Here is a 15,598-nt window from a genome sequence, read left to right as displayed (position 1 = left end):
AAATACATGCAAGAGAAATAAATTTTCTGAATATTTACATCTTTAAAAAAAATTTTCCCCTTCACGCTGGACTGGTTCATATTAATTTTCCAAGAAACCTCAGATTTCCATGGTACATTACAAATACACATAGTGCGCTTCTACCCCTTAGAAATGATGATTCAAGTGAATTGGTTCACAGTTTGGGATAAAAATGAATCTTTGGACTTTTCCCTATTACCAGATCAGGGTGAAGCAATGGCCCATACTTCACCTTTAGCCAATTTTGTACTAGTTGGGAAATCAAAAGTTTCACTATACAATCTCCCCTGGTAAATACTTGGAGGAATTGCAACACATTTTAGCGTACTTAGAAATGTTCTTTTTCCTGTCCATATTTTTCAAAGCTATATTTGCATGGTGGGCGCCTTTGGAAATTTTAAAATACATTCCGTGAGTGAAGAGAAATGCAGACATGTTCTCAGAGCTGATCATTTTCCTTACAGATCTCATGCTCGCTCTGGCCATAGTTGTTACCCTCTATGTGCTTTACTTAATCGCAGCCACAGGTATTTTTGTCTCTGTCATTTTCTATCTTTTGAAAGGGGAGATGGAAAAAAAGTATGACTTCGACAAGGGCAGAATGTGGGTGCCGGATTCTGGCAATGCCACTGAGAAGCCACTTCCAAGCAACATAGAGAAAGTCGGCCCCAGGATGCTTCCTGCCTATTTTCCAGCTGAGAGAGAGAAGGGACCTTCCTGCCCCAAGAGAAGCAGTCTCTCTTCTAAAGAGCAAAGAGCTCTGTGGCAGAAGAGCCCAGCAAAAATTTGGCCAGAACACAGTCCACAGCCAACCAAGAGGTATTTTTTAAGGTGAGTTTGTAAAATGTTCAGTTTAATTCTCCTTTTTTATGAGTGAGATAGTATAAGTAGCATGAATTCTTGAGGTGAGAGGAGAACAAACATATTCTTTTTTATCTCTGCCTTCCATTTTTCAAAACTGGAGTGGAAAGCCTCTATAAGTACTACAAACACAGTTTCTGGGTTCAGTTGAGGATCTCATCTATTTTGCAAACCAAGGGAGTCTTGCCTGTGCTATTTTATTTCCCAAGTATTGATCAGAAGGCAAAAATTGAAACTTTAGTTTCAATCTTCTCTAGCAGTTTGGTTAAAAGGTTTGGAAGAGGAGACAGTTAGAAAAGATGGATGTGTTGGTCATTTGTGTGTTTTCCCACTAGACTCCGAGTGGCTATAGTAATCCATAGTCGTTCTCAAGTGGACAGTGAATTTTCAGAACAGTCCTGGGAAGACAATGGTTGAGCATGTAGAAGGGAGACCTAGTCTCTTTTTGGTTTGGTGTCTGCAAACACTGGATTTTATAGAGAACATTTCAGTGTGGTCTTAATGACATCTCAAACAATAAAACCAGGCTTGTTTGGAATTACCTGGCTCTTTGTTCTATTTCACAACTTTTGTTCAGTGGAATCAAATGCATTCATTTTGTCTTTTTTTTTTTTCTTGTCGAATGAATGGCTACTCTAGGTTCCTTGCATCTGGATTTTATGGTATAAGTCCACATATTTTATGGCATATACATATGTTTTTGGTTGCAAAAGACTGGAGTTTACTGATTCAGTTTTATCAGTTGTGATTATGACGTCTTAAATTCAAGCCCTGGTCTTCATAATTCATTCCCATTACCTCATGGCATCTTCTAGACTCTTGACATCTTAAAGGCATTTCTTCCTCATAAGTTGAAAAATCACTTTCATCTGTATGGAAAGCAGCACTTCAAAATGAACGCCTTACAAAAAATAGTAAAATCATACTCACTAATTTTAAAAAATAATTGAGTCCTAAAGATAATAAACGCTTACCCTACTGAAAAACAATGAGTTAGGTTTAGTATGATGTGACCAATGTTTTACTCATGGTGTTTGTTGAACAATAGCTTCTCCACAGGGAGGAAAAAGGTTAGATTTTGTTGTTGAACAGGTAGAGAGTGTAGTAAGGGATTTAAAAATCTTTTCTATTACATAGTTTCCAAGTTTACATGCACACATCAAAGGGAGGGACCTGTCTGGGGTGCTATATGTTAAACTACTGCCCCAACTGCAGACCACTTTCATGGCTTTACAATTATGGAAGCACTGTTTATGGAATTTTTTTTTTCAATTCTAATAAAACTTGACTACCCTGCAAATACCATGAAACAAGTACACAGAGTACTTTCTGTCTTTAAATCTTGACACTAATTTACTTCACAACATATCTAGAGAAGAGGGATGGCTAGTCCATTTTGATTCAGAGGAGGCAGAAGAATAAGTCCTGAATATGAGGCATTGCCCGAGGCCAGGTATCCTAAGGAGTAACTAAGGCGCAGGCTAAGGAAGAGGAACATTTGAAAGGGGACAAGGGACATGATGTGTGAGCACTGGACATGATAAAACCAAAGGGCACTGAGGCAAACATTCAATCTGCCCTTGCATAAGATTAGGATACCTAAAAAATAAAATTGCCCACAGTCAGCTGTGCTAACAATTAGGGGTAATGGGGCCATGGATGTCCCCACTGAAGATCTCTCTCTCTCTCTCTCTCTCTCTCTCTTTTGTGTGTGTGTGTGTGTGTGTGTGTGTGTGGCTTTTTTTTTGCCATTTGTCCCAGAATTCTCTTCTTTCCAGTGTGTCCCTAATATAGAAGATTAGAGCCAATGGTAATAATCTGATTTTTTTAAAAAAAGGAAACGAAAATGCTTTACATTTTGAACATCTTTTGAGGCTGGCCCTCAACCTCCACCACACTCTTGTTTTATATCCATCTTCCATATACACCCTTTCCCTGGAAGGCATCTAAGTTTATACCACCTTCCTGGCACCTCTGCTCCCATTGAGGTCCTTTTTCCATTCAAATCTATGGCTGTTCCTCAGCCTCTATGAGAGTTCCAGAAACATAGGTCTAGTTCTGCTAAATTCTAAATTCAGTTGGGTGAAGATTCATTTCTAGGACTTCTTATTTACCACTGATTTAACCAGGGATACTTTTGATGCTATTTACATACTATTGCAGTACAATGATCAATTCAAAAGACCTTGGGAGTCATTCAGTACATGTCTCATCCAATTAAGAAATAGCTCTCCCTGAAAGATATCTGTCCAAGCTCTGCTGAAGTATTCTGCAGGAATTTCTTACCCCACAAGGCAGCCTGTCGTTAAAAAGTTCTTTATTATATCCAATAAAAATGTGAATCCCCACAGCTCCTGTCTCTTTGTACTATTTTTGCTGTTAAGCAATCCAGAAAACAGTTGAGTGAATACAATGATTTCACTGGAATCACAAATTCTAAGGAAAAAAAGACAAGCTTCTCCTCTTATGACTGTTCCGTTTCCTATTCAAAGCATTGGACAATGTTGTCTTTTTCAGTATCAATAAGACCCATTAAAATCATAATGGTAAGATAAATCTGGAGTTTATTGTGTACTTTGGTAGAGGATTTCTTAATTTGTCTCTTCTGACTTCTTGTACGTATTTGTTAATCAGGAATTTTGAAATTCATTCCTTCAAAGCTTCCTCAAAACTGGGAACATTGCCAATTTGCACTGAAGAACAACATTTTATTAGTGCATTCATAACTATTAAAAAGTAATTCTAACGCACTGACCTAATTTCACAGCACATCAAAAATTTAATTCAACCCCAAATGACTCTCACAGATGTCCAATAATTTGCCAGTGAATGTTGTTATTTGGAAGGTCAGATGAATCTGAACATTTTGGAAAATTGTCAATTTTGTGGATACAATTTTTTATTGTGTGTGTGTGAATACAGAAACAGCAATACTTGGAGTAACAAGATATGCTAATCTGTACTTAATGAAGCCCCTTTTATTAAAGGTAACTGAGAGTGGAGAAAATTGGGTAAAACCCCATCATCCCTTTTCTGGTGGCAGTGAGATCATCTAAAGGAGAATCGGCTGGAGAAGGGGTGTTCCTATGGCCAGGATCCCAGAGGCTTTGTTACTTGGTTTGGCTAGAAGCCAAAGATTTTCTAGTTTTGTGGATGGTTGAGGTGAAAGCAAGATCTCAGAAGACAAGGAGAGAGTTCAAGTTCAAGAATGCATAACTACATTCCCCTTTTTTGTTTGTTTCTGCTTCTGGTGATATTGTTAACAATATATAAGCTTTTTGGCTTAGGAGTTCCATTAGGATCTTAACTATGCCATTTACTGGCAATGTGTTTGCGTTAACTCAGTATCTCTCTAGGCCTTTGTTTCCCCATCTGAAAGTAAGGGCATGAGGCTGTAAGGCTCCTTAAAGTCTACAATACTGTAAACTTTAACAAATGAAATGAATTTAAAAATATGAAGCCTGCTTAGCCAAGATGGCAATTTACACAGGATCTCTAAGTATCTCCTAAGATACTTTGCTAATACCTGGAGGATGCTTGAGATACAGGAGCAGCCAAGGAATAAGCTGACAGTTTTCAGGACCATTTACAAGATTGAGGAAGAAACTTATAGATTAAATTTTTGTGGGGACCCAATATTTATTTCCATGTACCTCTTTTGCCCTTGCTCACGATTACTGTGTGACATCCACACCAACATCCTTCAGGGATGCATTACCCAATAGTTCATACAATCTGTCCAAACTTCTAAACCCACCTATCTATTTTGTACTCAGTATTGATCCCTTAAATTACTTTTCCTTTAGGATCTCAATTCATTAATCCAGAAAGTGAACATACAGTACAAATAACATTAATAGCCACTCCTGGGTTAATATCTTATTATTTGAAGGTTATGTTGAGAAGCTGCTCTATGCAACTTACTAAAGAAAAAAAAGTGAAACAATACTTAGACTTTGACTTCAAAGGAGCTCCCATTATGTTTCAATTTGAAAGGATCCAGGAGCTACAAATAAATTAGGGACCTCAGGCAAAGTAATTGAGTAGTTAAGCAAATAAAATGCAATACTTTTTCAAAAATTAGAGTTTCAATAAAACTCCAGAATTTGCCAATTTTAATTTTATTCATTCTTAATATCATGTGTTTTGAATGAGAAAATTAATCCAGGCTGTCCAATTGATTTGCATTGCAAATCATCTTTTGTGCCTTAGAAGACAGATTTTACTAAAGGCAAATGGATGGTTTGGCAGTGATTTCTTGGATATAACACCAAAAGCATAGGCAAAAAAAAAAAAAAAGTAAAAATAGCTAAATTGGACTACCTCAAAATGAAGAACTTCTGTGCATCCAAGGATACAATCAATAGAAGAGAGAGAAGGCAACTCACAGAATGGAAGAAAATATCTGCAAATCATGTATTTGACAAGGGGCTCATATCCAAAATATATAAAAAACTCCTATAATGCAACAAAAACAACAAAAATGAAAAACCAGACTAAAGAATAACAGAAGACTTGAATAGGCAGTTTACTCCAAAAATAAGCAAATGGCCAAAATGCACATAAAAAGACTCTCCGTATCATTAATCGTTAGGGAATACAAATCAAAACCACATTGAATTATATCACCTTATAACAATTAGAATGGCTACAAAATTAAAAACAAACAAACAAAAGTAAAACAATGAGTGTTGGCAAGGATGTAGAAAAATTGGAACACTTGTATACTGTTAGTGGACATATAGAATGATGTAACCACTGTGGAAAACAGTATGATTCCTCAAAAAATTACCATATGATTTAGCAATTTTACTTCTTGGTATATACCCCAAAGAATTTAAAGCAGAGTTTTGAAGAGATATTTGTTCACTCCTGTTCATGGCAGTATTAGTCACAATAGCCAATGAGTGGAAGTAACTCAAGTGTCCATAGACAGGTGAATACACAAAATATTATGTATTTATTCCACGGAATATTGTTCAGCCCTGAAAAGAAATTTCACTCATGCAATAACATGGATGAATTTTGAGGATATTAAAGAAGCCTTTTTCTATAAAATATGCTAATTATAAAAGCCATGAACAGTCATGAAAAGATATATACTTCCAAGTAATTCCTTTTATATGTAGTAGCCATAGTTGTCAAATTTATAGAGACAGAAAGTAGAATGGTGGTATCCAGGGGTTGGGGAGACAGGGTATGGGGATTTTTTTTTTTGTTTTATATATACATGGATTTACTTTTCATGGTGAAAAGAAAAATAGACATAGATGGTGGTGATGGTATCACAACAATGGGAATATACTTAGTGCCACTAAATTTGTGCATTAAAAATAGTTAGATGGAATTTAAAAAAAAGAAAACTACAGAGCTGGTAGTGCAGCTCAGTGGTATAGCACTTGCTCATAGCATCACAAGAAAAATATTTAACTTAAACTAAAAAAAGAAATAACAATAATAAAAACAAAAGCAATAAGGAGTAGAAAAAAAATAGATGGAAATCAAAAGCCAAATGTTCTCTCTGATATACTAATACAATCAGTGTGGGGTGGAGAAGTGAAGAAGAGAAGTTAACTGGATTAGACAAGGGAATGAAGGGAAGGGAGGGGAGATGGGAATAGAAAGGCAGTAGAATTAATTGGACATAATTTTCCTGTGCTCATATATGAATACACTGCAGGTGTAACGCCATATCATGTACAATGGCAAGAATGGGAAGTTATATTCCATGTATGTCTAATATGTCAAAATGCACTCTAATGTCATGTATATCTAAAAAGAACAATTTTTTTTTAAAAAAAGATACTCTTACAGGAAAGAGGTGAAATAAATTTTGAGTAGGTAACCCAGAGATGCTGCCAAACTTCTTATCTTTCAATAGACATTCATCTTATCTTCTTGGGGATGGCTGTTACCCCTGTAATTCAGGACATCACTAGAACTTAAACATTGTGAAGGACACCGACTACAAGAAGACCATCTTATTGCATCTTGAGTGACAGCCAGTGGGCCCCCCCTCAAAAAAAAAGAAGAAGAAAAACTCAGATGGTTCATTTTTATTATGTAAATTTGAATATAACTGAAAAAAAATAATAAAGTAAATGAATTATAATCCTGGTAAAAGTTTCTAAATCAATATACAGAATAATGTACAAATTATACTTTTTTATTAGTTTTGTTTTGCCTGATTATAAAACCAGAATACAGAGGATGATGTTCTTTGTGGGACATTTTGTATAAGAAAACTTTCCAGATTGACATTTTGAAAAATCACATAAAACATATATACTCACTTTCAACCTTAATTGCACAGATAAATCACACAGAGAGCTTTTAAAAACAATCATCCTTTGGTTTGGGGTGAGTCTCTAACATAGGGATTTTGCAAACATCCCCAGGTGGTTGTTATGTGAAGGCAGAATTAAAAATCACTACACCAGGCTTTCCACCATTGAATTATCTTCATTAGACTATGATAGTTTGACTTGTTCTTGACACTAATAATCATATAGGGTCCCCACTGATAAACCAGGTTTTCATAACAAAGTATTCAATATCAGTAAGCTTCACTATGGAAATCCTACAAATAAGTGCTATAGGTTTTTAGGTAGATTGATAACAGAATTTAATACCACATTTATTAGATTTGCTTTTAGTCTTGAGCTACATGAGTCAATAATTCACTTGATGTTCCAACACATTTAATTCTTAAGAAAGTCATTCAAATACTCTTAAGAAAATACAGCAATAAACTAAAGGCTTCACCAAAGACATCTATTGAGAGAGACCAAAATGAGGACAACAGAAAAATGTTGTAGAATGTTTGCTACCATGTGGCTGTTCTGGGAGGCTCCCCAGCTAGGTGACACCATATTCCAGAGGTTTGGTTTCATTATTTCCTTTGAACATGAAGTCATCATGCTCTAGATTTTGGATTTAGGCTGAACATGGTGAGTCTTGGACCTAAGCTGAAGATTGGACCCATGACTTGTCCATAGGGCATAATCTTCTCATGGTGATATATGAATGGAGGACAAGAATGACAGAAGGACACTTGTGTTGACTTTCAAAGGATAGGCTTGGAGTTAGTGCATTATCACTTTGCATATCAATTTAAATAAGAATTTAATTTATGCTTCGTATATGATTTATATGCAATATCTGAATTTTGTGCATTAAACAAAACTTCCTGGTATAGAACTTTCTACTTTTGGTGTTGTGTTGGTGCTCAAAAACTTTTGGGTTTTGGAGTATTACTGATTTCAGATTTCCAGATTAGGGATGTTGGACCCACCATAACATGTGGAATGCTCATTGCCAAAGTGTTTCAGGTTTTCAACTCTTCATGGTCTTTGCAAAGTGACCCACTGGCCAAAGAGAGTCACATGGCTGAGCCCAATATCAGTGACATAAAGAAGAGCACTCCTGGGCTTGGGATGTGACTCAGCAATAGAACACTTGCCTTGCACGTGCGAGACCCTGGGTTCGATCCTCAGCACCACATAAAAATCAATAAGTGAAATAAAGGTATTGTGTCCAACTACAACTAAAAAATAAATATTTTTTTTCTTTTTTTATTGGTTGCTCAAAACATTACAAAGCTCTTGACATATCATATTTCATACATTTGATTCAAGTGGGTTTTGAACTCCCAATTTTACCCCAAATACAGATTGCAGAATCACGTCGGTTACACATCCACATTTTTACATAATGCCCTATTAGTAACTGTTGTATTCTGCTACCTTTCCTATCCTCTACTATCTCCCCTCCCCTCCCCTCCCATCTTCTCTCTCTACCCCATCTACTGTAATTCATTTCTCTCCTTGTTTATTTTCCCATTCCCCTCAAACCTCTTATATGTAATTTTGTATAAGCATGTGGGTCTTCCTCCATTACCATGCAATTTCCCTTTTCTCTCCCTTTCCCTCCCACCTCATGTATCTGTTTAATGTTAATCTTTTCTTCCTGCTCTTCCTCCCTGCTCTGTTCTTAGTTGCTCTCATTATATCAAAGAAGACATTTGGTATTTGTTTTTTAGGGATTGGCTAGCTTCACTAAGCATAATCTGCTCTAGTGCCATCCATTTCCCTGCAAATTCCATGATTTTGTCATTTTTTAGTGCTGTATAATACTCCATTGTGTATAAATGCCACATTTTTTTATCCATTCATCATTGAAGGGCATCTGGGTTGGTTCCACAGTCTAGCAATTGTGAATTGTGCTGCTATGAACATCGATGTAGGAGTATCCCTGTAGTACGCTCTTTTAAGGTCTTCAGGGAATAGTCCGAGAAGGGCAATAGCTGGGTCAAATGGTGGTTCCATTCCCAGCTTTCCCAGGAATCTCCATACTGCTTTCCAAATTGGCCGCACCAGTTTGCAGTCCCACCAGCAATGTACAAGTGTACCTTTTCCCCACATCCTCGCCAGCACTTGTTGTTGTTTGACTTCATAATGGCTGCCAATCTTACTGGAGTGAGATGGTATCTTAGGGTGGTTTTGATTTGCATTTCTCTGACTGCTAGTGATGGTGAGCATTTTTTCATGTACTTGTTGATTGATTGTATGTCCTCCTCTGAGAAGTGTCTGTTCAGGTCTTTGGCCCATCCGTTGATTGGGTTATTTGTTTTCTTATTGTTTAATTTTTTGAGTTCTTTGTATACTCTGGATATTAGGGCTCTATCTGAAGTGTGAGGAGTAAAAATTTGTTCCCATGATGTAGTCTCCCTATTTACCTCTCTTATTGTTTCTCTTGCTGAGAAAAAACTTTTCAGTTTAAGTAAGTCCCATTTGTTGATTCTTGTTATTAACTTTTGTGCTATGGGTGTCCTATTAAGGAATTTGGAGCCCGACCCCACAATATGTAGATCGGAGCCAACTTTTTCTTCTATCAGACGTAGAGTCTCTGATTTGATATCTAGCTCTTTGATCCACTTTGAGTTAACTTTTGTGCATGGCGAGAGAAAGGGGTTCAGCTTCATTTTTTTGCATATGGATTTCCAGTTTTCCCAACACCATTTGTTGAAGATGCTATCCTTCCTCCATTGCATGCTTTTAGCTCCTTTATCAAATATAAGATAGTTGTAGCTTTGTGGATTAGTCTCTGTGTCCTCTATTCTGTACCATTGGTCCACCCGCCTGTTTTGGTACCAGTACCATGCTGTTTTTGTTACTATTGCTCTGTAATATAGTTTGAAATCTGGTATCGCTATACCACCTGATTCACACTTCCTGCTTAGAATTGCTTTCGCTATTCTGGGTCTTTTATTTTTCCATATGAATTTCATGATTGCTTTATCTATTTCTACAAGAAATGCCATTGGGATTTTGATTGTCATCGCATTAAACCTATGGAGAACTTTTGGTAATATCGCCATTTTGATGATGTTAGTTCTGCCTATCCATGAACAGGGTATATTTTTCCATCTTCTAAGATCTTCTTCTACTTCTCTTTTTAGGGTTTTGTAGTTTTCATTGTATAAATCCTTCACCTCTTTTGTTAGGTTGATTCCCAAGTATTTTATTTTTTTTGAGGATATTGTGAATGGAGTGTTTTTACTCATTTCCATTTCAGAAGTTTTGTCGCTGATATACAGAAATGCCTTTGATTTATGCGTGTTGATTTTATATCCTGCCACTTTGCTGAATTCATTTATTAGTTCTAGTAGTTTTTTTGTAGACCCTTTTGGATCTTCTAGGTATAGAATCATGTCATCTGCAAATAGTGATAATTTAAGTTCTTCCTTTCCTATTTTTATGCTTTTAATTTCTTTCGTCTGTCTAATTGCTCTGGCCAGTGTTTCGAGAACTATATTGAATAGAAGTGGTGATAGAGGGCATCCCTGTCTTGTTCCAGATTTTAGGGGGAATGCCTTCAATTTTTCTCCATTGAGAATGATGCTAGCCTGAGGCTTAGTGTAGATAGCTTTTACTATGTCGAGGTAAGTTCCTGTTATCCCTAGTTTTTCTAATGTTTTGAACATAAAGGGATGCTGCACTTTGTCGAATGCTTTTTCTGCGTCTATTGAGATGATCATATGGTTCTTATCTTTAAGTCTATTGATGTGGTGAATAACATTCATTGATTTCCGTATATTGAACCATCCTTGCATCCCAGGGATGAATCCTACTTGATCATGGTGCACAATTTTTTTGATGTGCCTTTGTATCCGATTCACCAGAATTTTATTGAGGATTTTTGCATCTAGGTTCATCAGAGATATTGGTCTGTAGTTTTCTTTCTTTGAGGTGTCTTTGTCTGGTTTTGGAATCAGGGTGATGTTGGCCTCATAGAATGAATTTGGCAGAGCTCCCTCTTTTTCTATTTCCTGAAATAACTTGAAAAGTATTGGTATTAATTCTTCCTTAAAGGTTTTGTAAAACTCCGCTGTATACCCATCCGGTCCTGGGCTTTTCTTGGTTGGAAGTCTTTTGATTGCTTCTTCTATTTCATCTATTGTTATTGGTCTGTTTAAGTTGTGAGTATCCTCCTGACTCAGTCTGGGCAAATCATATGACTTAAGGAATTTATCGATGTCTTCACTATCTTCTATTTTATTGGAATATAGGTTTTCAAAATAATTTCTAATTGTCTTCTGTATTTCTGTAGCGTCTGTTGTGATATTGCCTTTTTCATCCCGTATGTTAGTAATTTGAGTTCTTTCTCTTCTTCTCTTCGTTAGCATGGCTAAGGGTCTGTCGATCTTATTTATTTTTTCAAAGAACCAACTTTTAGTTTTGTTAATTTTTTCATTGGTTTCTTTTGTTTCAATTTCGTTGATTTCCGCTCTGATTTTAATAATTTCTTGCCTTCTGCTACAGTTGCTGTTGTTTTGCTCTTCCTTTTCTAGGGCTTTGAGATGAAGTGTGAGCTCATTTATTTGTTGGTTTTTCCTTTATTTGAGGAATGACCTCCAGGCGATGAATTTCCCTCTTAAAACTGCTTTCATTGTGTCCCATAGATTCCGATATGTTGTGTCTGTATTTTCATTTATCTCTAAGAATTTTTTGATTTCCTCCTTTATGTCTTCTGTAACCCATTGATCATTCAGTAACATACTCTTCATTTTCCATGTGATGTAGGATTTTTCCTTCCTTCTTTTATCATTGATTTCCAGTTTCATTCCATTATGATCAGATAAAATGCATGGGATTATCTCCACCCCTGTATATTTACTGAGGGTTGCCCTATGGCATAATATATGGTCTATTTTTGAGAAGGATCCATGTGCTGCTGAGAAAAAAGTATATCCACTTGATGATGGTTGATATATTCTATATATGTCAGTTAAGTCTAGGTTGTTGATTGTGACATTGAGTTCTATAGTTTCTTTATTCAACTTTTGTTTGGAGGATCTGTCAAATGGTGAGAGAGGTGTATTGAAGTCACCCATAATTATTGTGTTGTGGTCTATTTGATTCTTGAACTTGAGGAGAATTTGTTTTATGAACATCGCAGCACCATTATTTGGTGCATAAATATTGATAATTGTTATGTCTTGTTGGTGAATGGTTCCTTTTAACAGTATATAATGTCCTTCCTTATCCCTTTGGATTAACTTAGTCTTGAAGTCGATTTTATTCGATATGAGGATGGCCACCCCTGCTTGCTTATGAGGACCATGTGCGTGGTATATTTTTTCCCAACCTTTCACCTTCAGCCTGTGTATGTCTTTTGCAATCAGATGTGTCTCCTGGAGGCAGCATATTGTTGGATTTGTTTTTTTTAATCCATGTTACCAGCCTATGTCGCTTTATTGGAGAGTTTAAGCCATTAACGTTTAGAGTTACTTTTGATATATGGTTTGTACTTCCAGCCATGTTTGATTATTTATCTTCTTTTTTTATTATTTAATTTAGTTTGTTTCTCCATGGTTAGCTTTCCCCCTGCCCTCTGTTTTTATAGAGGCACTTCCCACTGATGGTTTTGGTTATTGTTTTTCATTTCTTCCTCGTGTAGTGTTTTGCTCAAGATGCTTTGCAATGCTGGTTTTCTGGCTGCAAATTCTTTTAGCTTTTGTTTATCATGAAAGATTTTTATTTCGTTGTCGTACCTGAAGCTTAATTTTGCTGGATACAGAATTCTTGGTTGGCATGCATTGTCTTTCAGTGTTTGAAATACGTTGTTCCAGGATCTTCTCGCTTTCAGCGTCTGTGATGAAAAATCCGTTGTTAACCTTATTGGTTTACCCCTGAATGTAATCTGCCTCCTTTCTCTTGTAGCTTTTAATATTTTCTCTTTGTTCTGTATATTGGATATCTTCATAACAATGAGTCTTGGCGTTGGTCTACTGTGATTTTGTGTGCTCGGTGTCTTGTATGCATCTAAAATTTGTATATCCGTTTCCTTTTTTATTTCTGGAAAATTTTCTGTAATTATTTCATTCAGCAGGCTACTCATTCCCTTGGTTTGAATCTCTGTACCTTCTTCTATCCCGATGACTCCTAGGTTTGGTTTTTTTATGTTATCCCATATCTCTTGGATGTTTCTCTCGTGATTTTTAACCAGCCTTTCTGAGTTGGCTAGGCTCTTTTCAAGATGATATATTTTGTCTTCATTATCTGACGTTCTGGCTTCTACTTGCTCCACTCTGTTAGTGATACTCTCAATTGAGTTTTTAATTTGGTTTATCGTTTCCTTCATTTCTAGAATCATTGTTTGATTTTTTTTTATAATCTCTATATCCTGATAAAGATGCTTAACTTCTTCTTTTATCTGTTTATGTAATTCATTTTCAAAGTGTTCTTTCACTGTTTGGATTTGCTGTCTCGTATCCTCTTTAAGGTTCCATTCCATCTGTATACGGTATTCCTTGAGTTCTTTATATGACCATTTTTCTGCTGACTCTAGGTCCTCCTGAATATTTAGGCTGTCCTTCATTGTTTGTACCCCTTTTCTTCCTTGCTTTTATATGCTGATCATGTTACTTCTTGTTCTGTTTGACTGCTGAGTTACTGTTTACTCTTATAAATTTATTTGATGCTTGAGAGGAAAGATATTAAAAGGGAAGGGAAGAAGTCACTAAAGAGAATGAGAGTAGGCAGGTAGAATTCAAGGAAGGGGGAATAAGAAAATTGAAAAGAAATGAAAAGACAAAAGAAACAAAAACAAAACACACACAAAAAAGTTAGAAAATAAAGAAAGAAAGAAAAGAAAAAAAATTTTTTTACAAAAATAATAATGATAATAAAAATAATGAAAATTAAAATTAAAAAATTATAATAATAATAAAAATTAAAAAATTAGAAACATTAAAAAAAGTTAAAGAACAACAACAAAAAAATTGAAAATGAAAGAAAAAAAAGAAAAAGAAAAAGAAAAAAATGATAATAATAATAATAATAATAAATGCAGTCATAGAGTTCGATTAATTTCTCTTCCAGTAGGTGGAGCAGTGCCCACTGGGTCAAGCTTCTCCTCTCACTAGGTGGGAACCAATCACTGTGTAGCAGCTCTTCCTCACAGACTGGGCAGGTCTCCAATCCTGAGTGCCTAGGGCCTTCTCTTTTGTTTCCTCAAGCCAGGCCACATTCACCTGTGATGCTAACCACAATACTGGCTACACGCCATGTCTGCTGCTCCTGGGAGCCCTGTCGTGCTGGTTTCAATGCAGTTATCTCCTCCGCCCGTGACGTCAGTTCTCTGCCAAGGTGGTATCCCATGCAAATGGTGACTGTTCGTTCCCTTTGCCTGGTGACCAATGCAACGGGTGGGTCCTGACTGTCTCTCCCAATCCCCGTTTCAATCCTGTGGCCACTGCCTATGAAGGTTCGGTTGGTTTTTACCTCTGAAAGTTCCTAAGGGCCAACCAGTTATTTCAGTGGGATTGTTAGTGCTGAGTCACGAGAAGCAGGCGAACCAGAGCTTGAATGCAGCCAATCCGGGCTCGGTGTGTGTGTTCTGAGGGGCCCAGACTGTACACCCCAGATCCACGTCAGCTCAGCATTGCCTAGTGATCCTGAGCAAACAGCATTTATACAATTTACAGCTCCCTATGACCGCGCAGTTGAGGAGGTCAGAGACTTGATCTCTCCCCGCCCGCTGCCATGTTAGATCTCCTCAATGATATTCATGTTGCCCTTACAGCTTCCTGGCATAAGCAAGTTCTTGGGATTATACAAACTGCTGCTTCTGTTTCCAGTCCAGATTTCTAGAAATTAAACCCTGCCGCCGTCGCCTCTTCCCCGGGGCCACGCTCAGGGGCGCCGCGCTCGTCCGCGACCGTAGCTGCGCCGCCGCCCAGTGCCCAGCCCCCGGGGCCCAAGCGGCTGCCGCCGTGGCTCTCTGGCCCCCTCCTCTGGAGCACGGGTCCCCTCGCAGGGGGATGCAGAACGACCCCAGAGCAGGCTCTGCCTGAGGGTGCAGCGGCGAACAGGCGACCCAGGCGCTCAAGGCTGCGGTCCAGCCTTCAGAGGACAGGGCTCGGCACGCAGCCCAGCTCCAACCTCTAGGTGTGGCTGCCGGACAATGTAGACATAGCCATCAAGACAGCTAGCAGAGAGCAAATGGCAGCTCCCGTGGAGTGGATTTTCGGCACAGAAACCGCAGCCCAGCCAACAATCCCAATCCACAAACTCTCCCTGTATAAAAAATATTCAAAAAAAAAAAGGCGGGGCGCACTGAGCTTTCTTTGCCTAGGGTACTTACAATCCACTGCTGATTACACATTCAGCTTCTCTGACCAGAACGAAGCGAAAGAGGAAGCAGATGGGAG

General features: G+C 37.5%; 1 protein-coding gene across 1 annotated transcript in view; it reads left to right on the top strand.

Annotated features, from left to right (window-relative positions):
* The first annotated feature begins 320 nt into the window (after window positions 1-320).
* Ankef1 (ankyrin repeat and EF-hand domain containing 1) overlaps window positions 321-15,598 on the top strand; it is an 80,377-nt gene continuing 65,099 nt past the window's right edge. The window contains exon 1 of the mRNA XM_046433840.2: window positions 321-852. The gene's annotated coding sequence lies outside the window, so the exon portion shown is untranslated. The remainder of the gene's footprint in view (window positions 853-15,598) is intronic.

The sequence above is a fragment of the Marmota monax genome, unplaced genomic scaffold (assembly GCF_021218885.2).
Source record: "Marmota monax isolate L192 unplaced genomic scaffold, Marmota_monax_Labrador192_F-V1.1 WCK01_AAM20220418_F8-fsc00014, whole genome shotgun sequence".
NCBI lineage: Eukaryota > Metazoa > Chordata > Mammalia > Rodentia > Sciuridae > Marmota > Marmota monax.
Note: the sequence above shows the minus strand (reverse complement) of the source record. Positions and strands in the feature narration are given on the sequence as shown.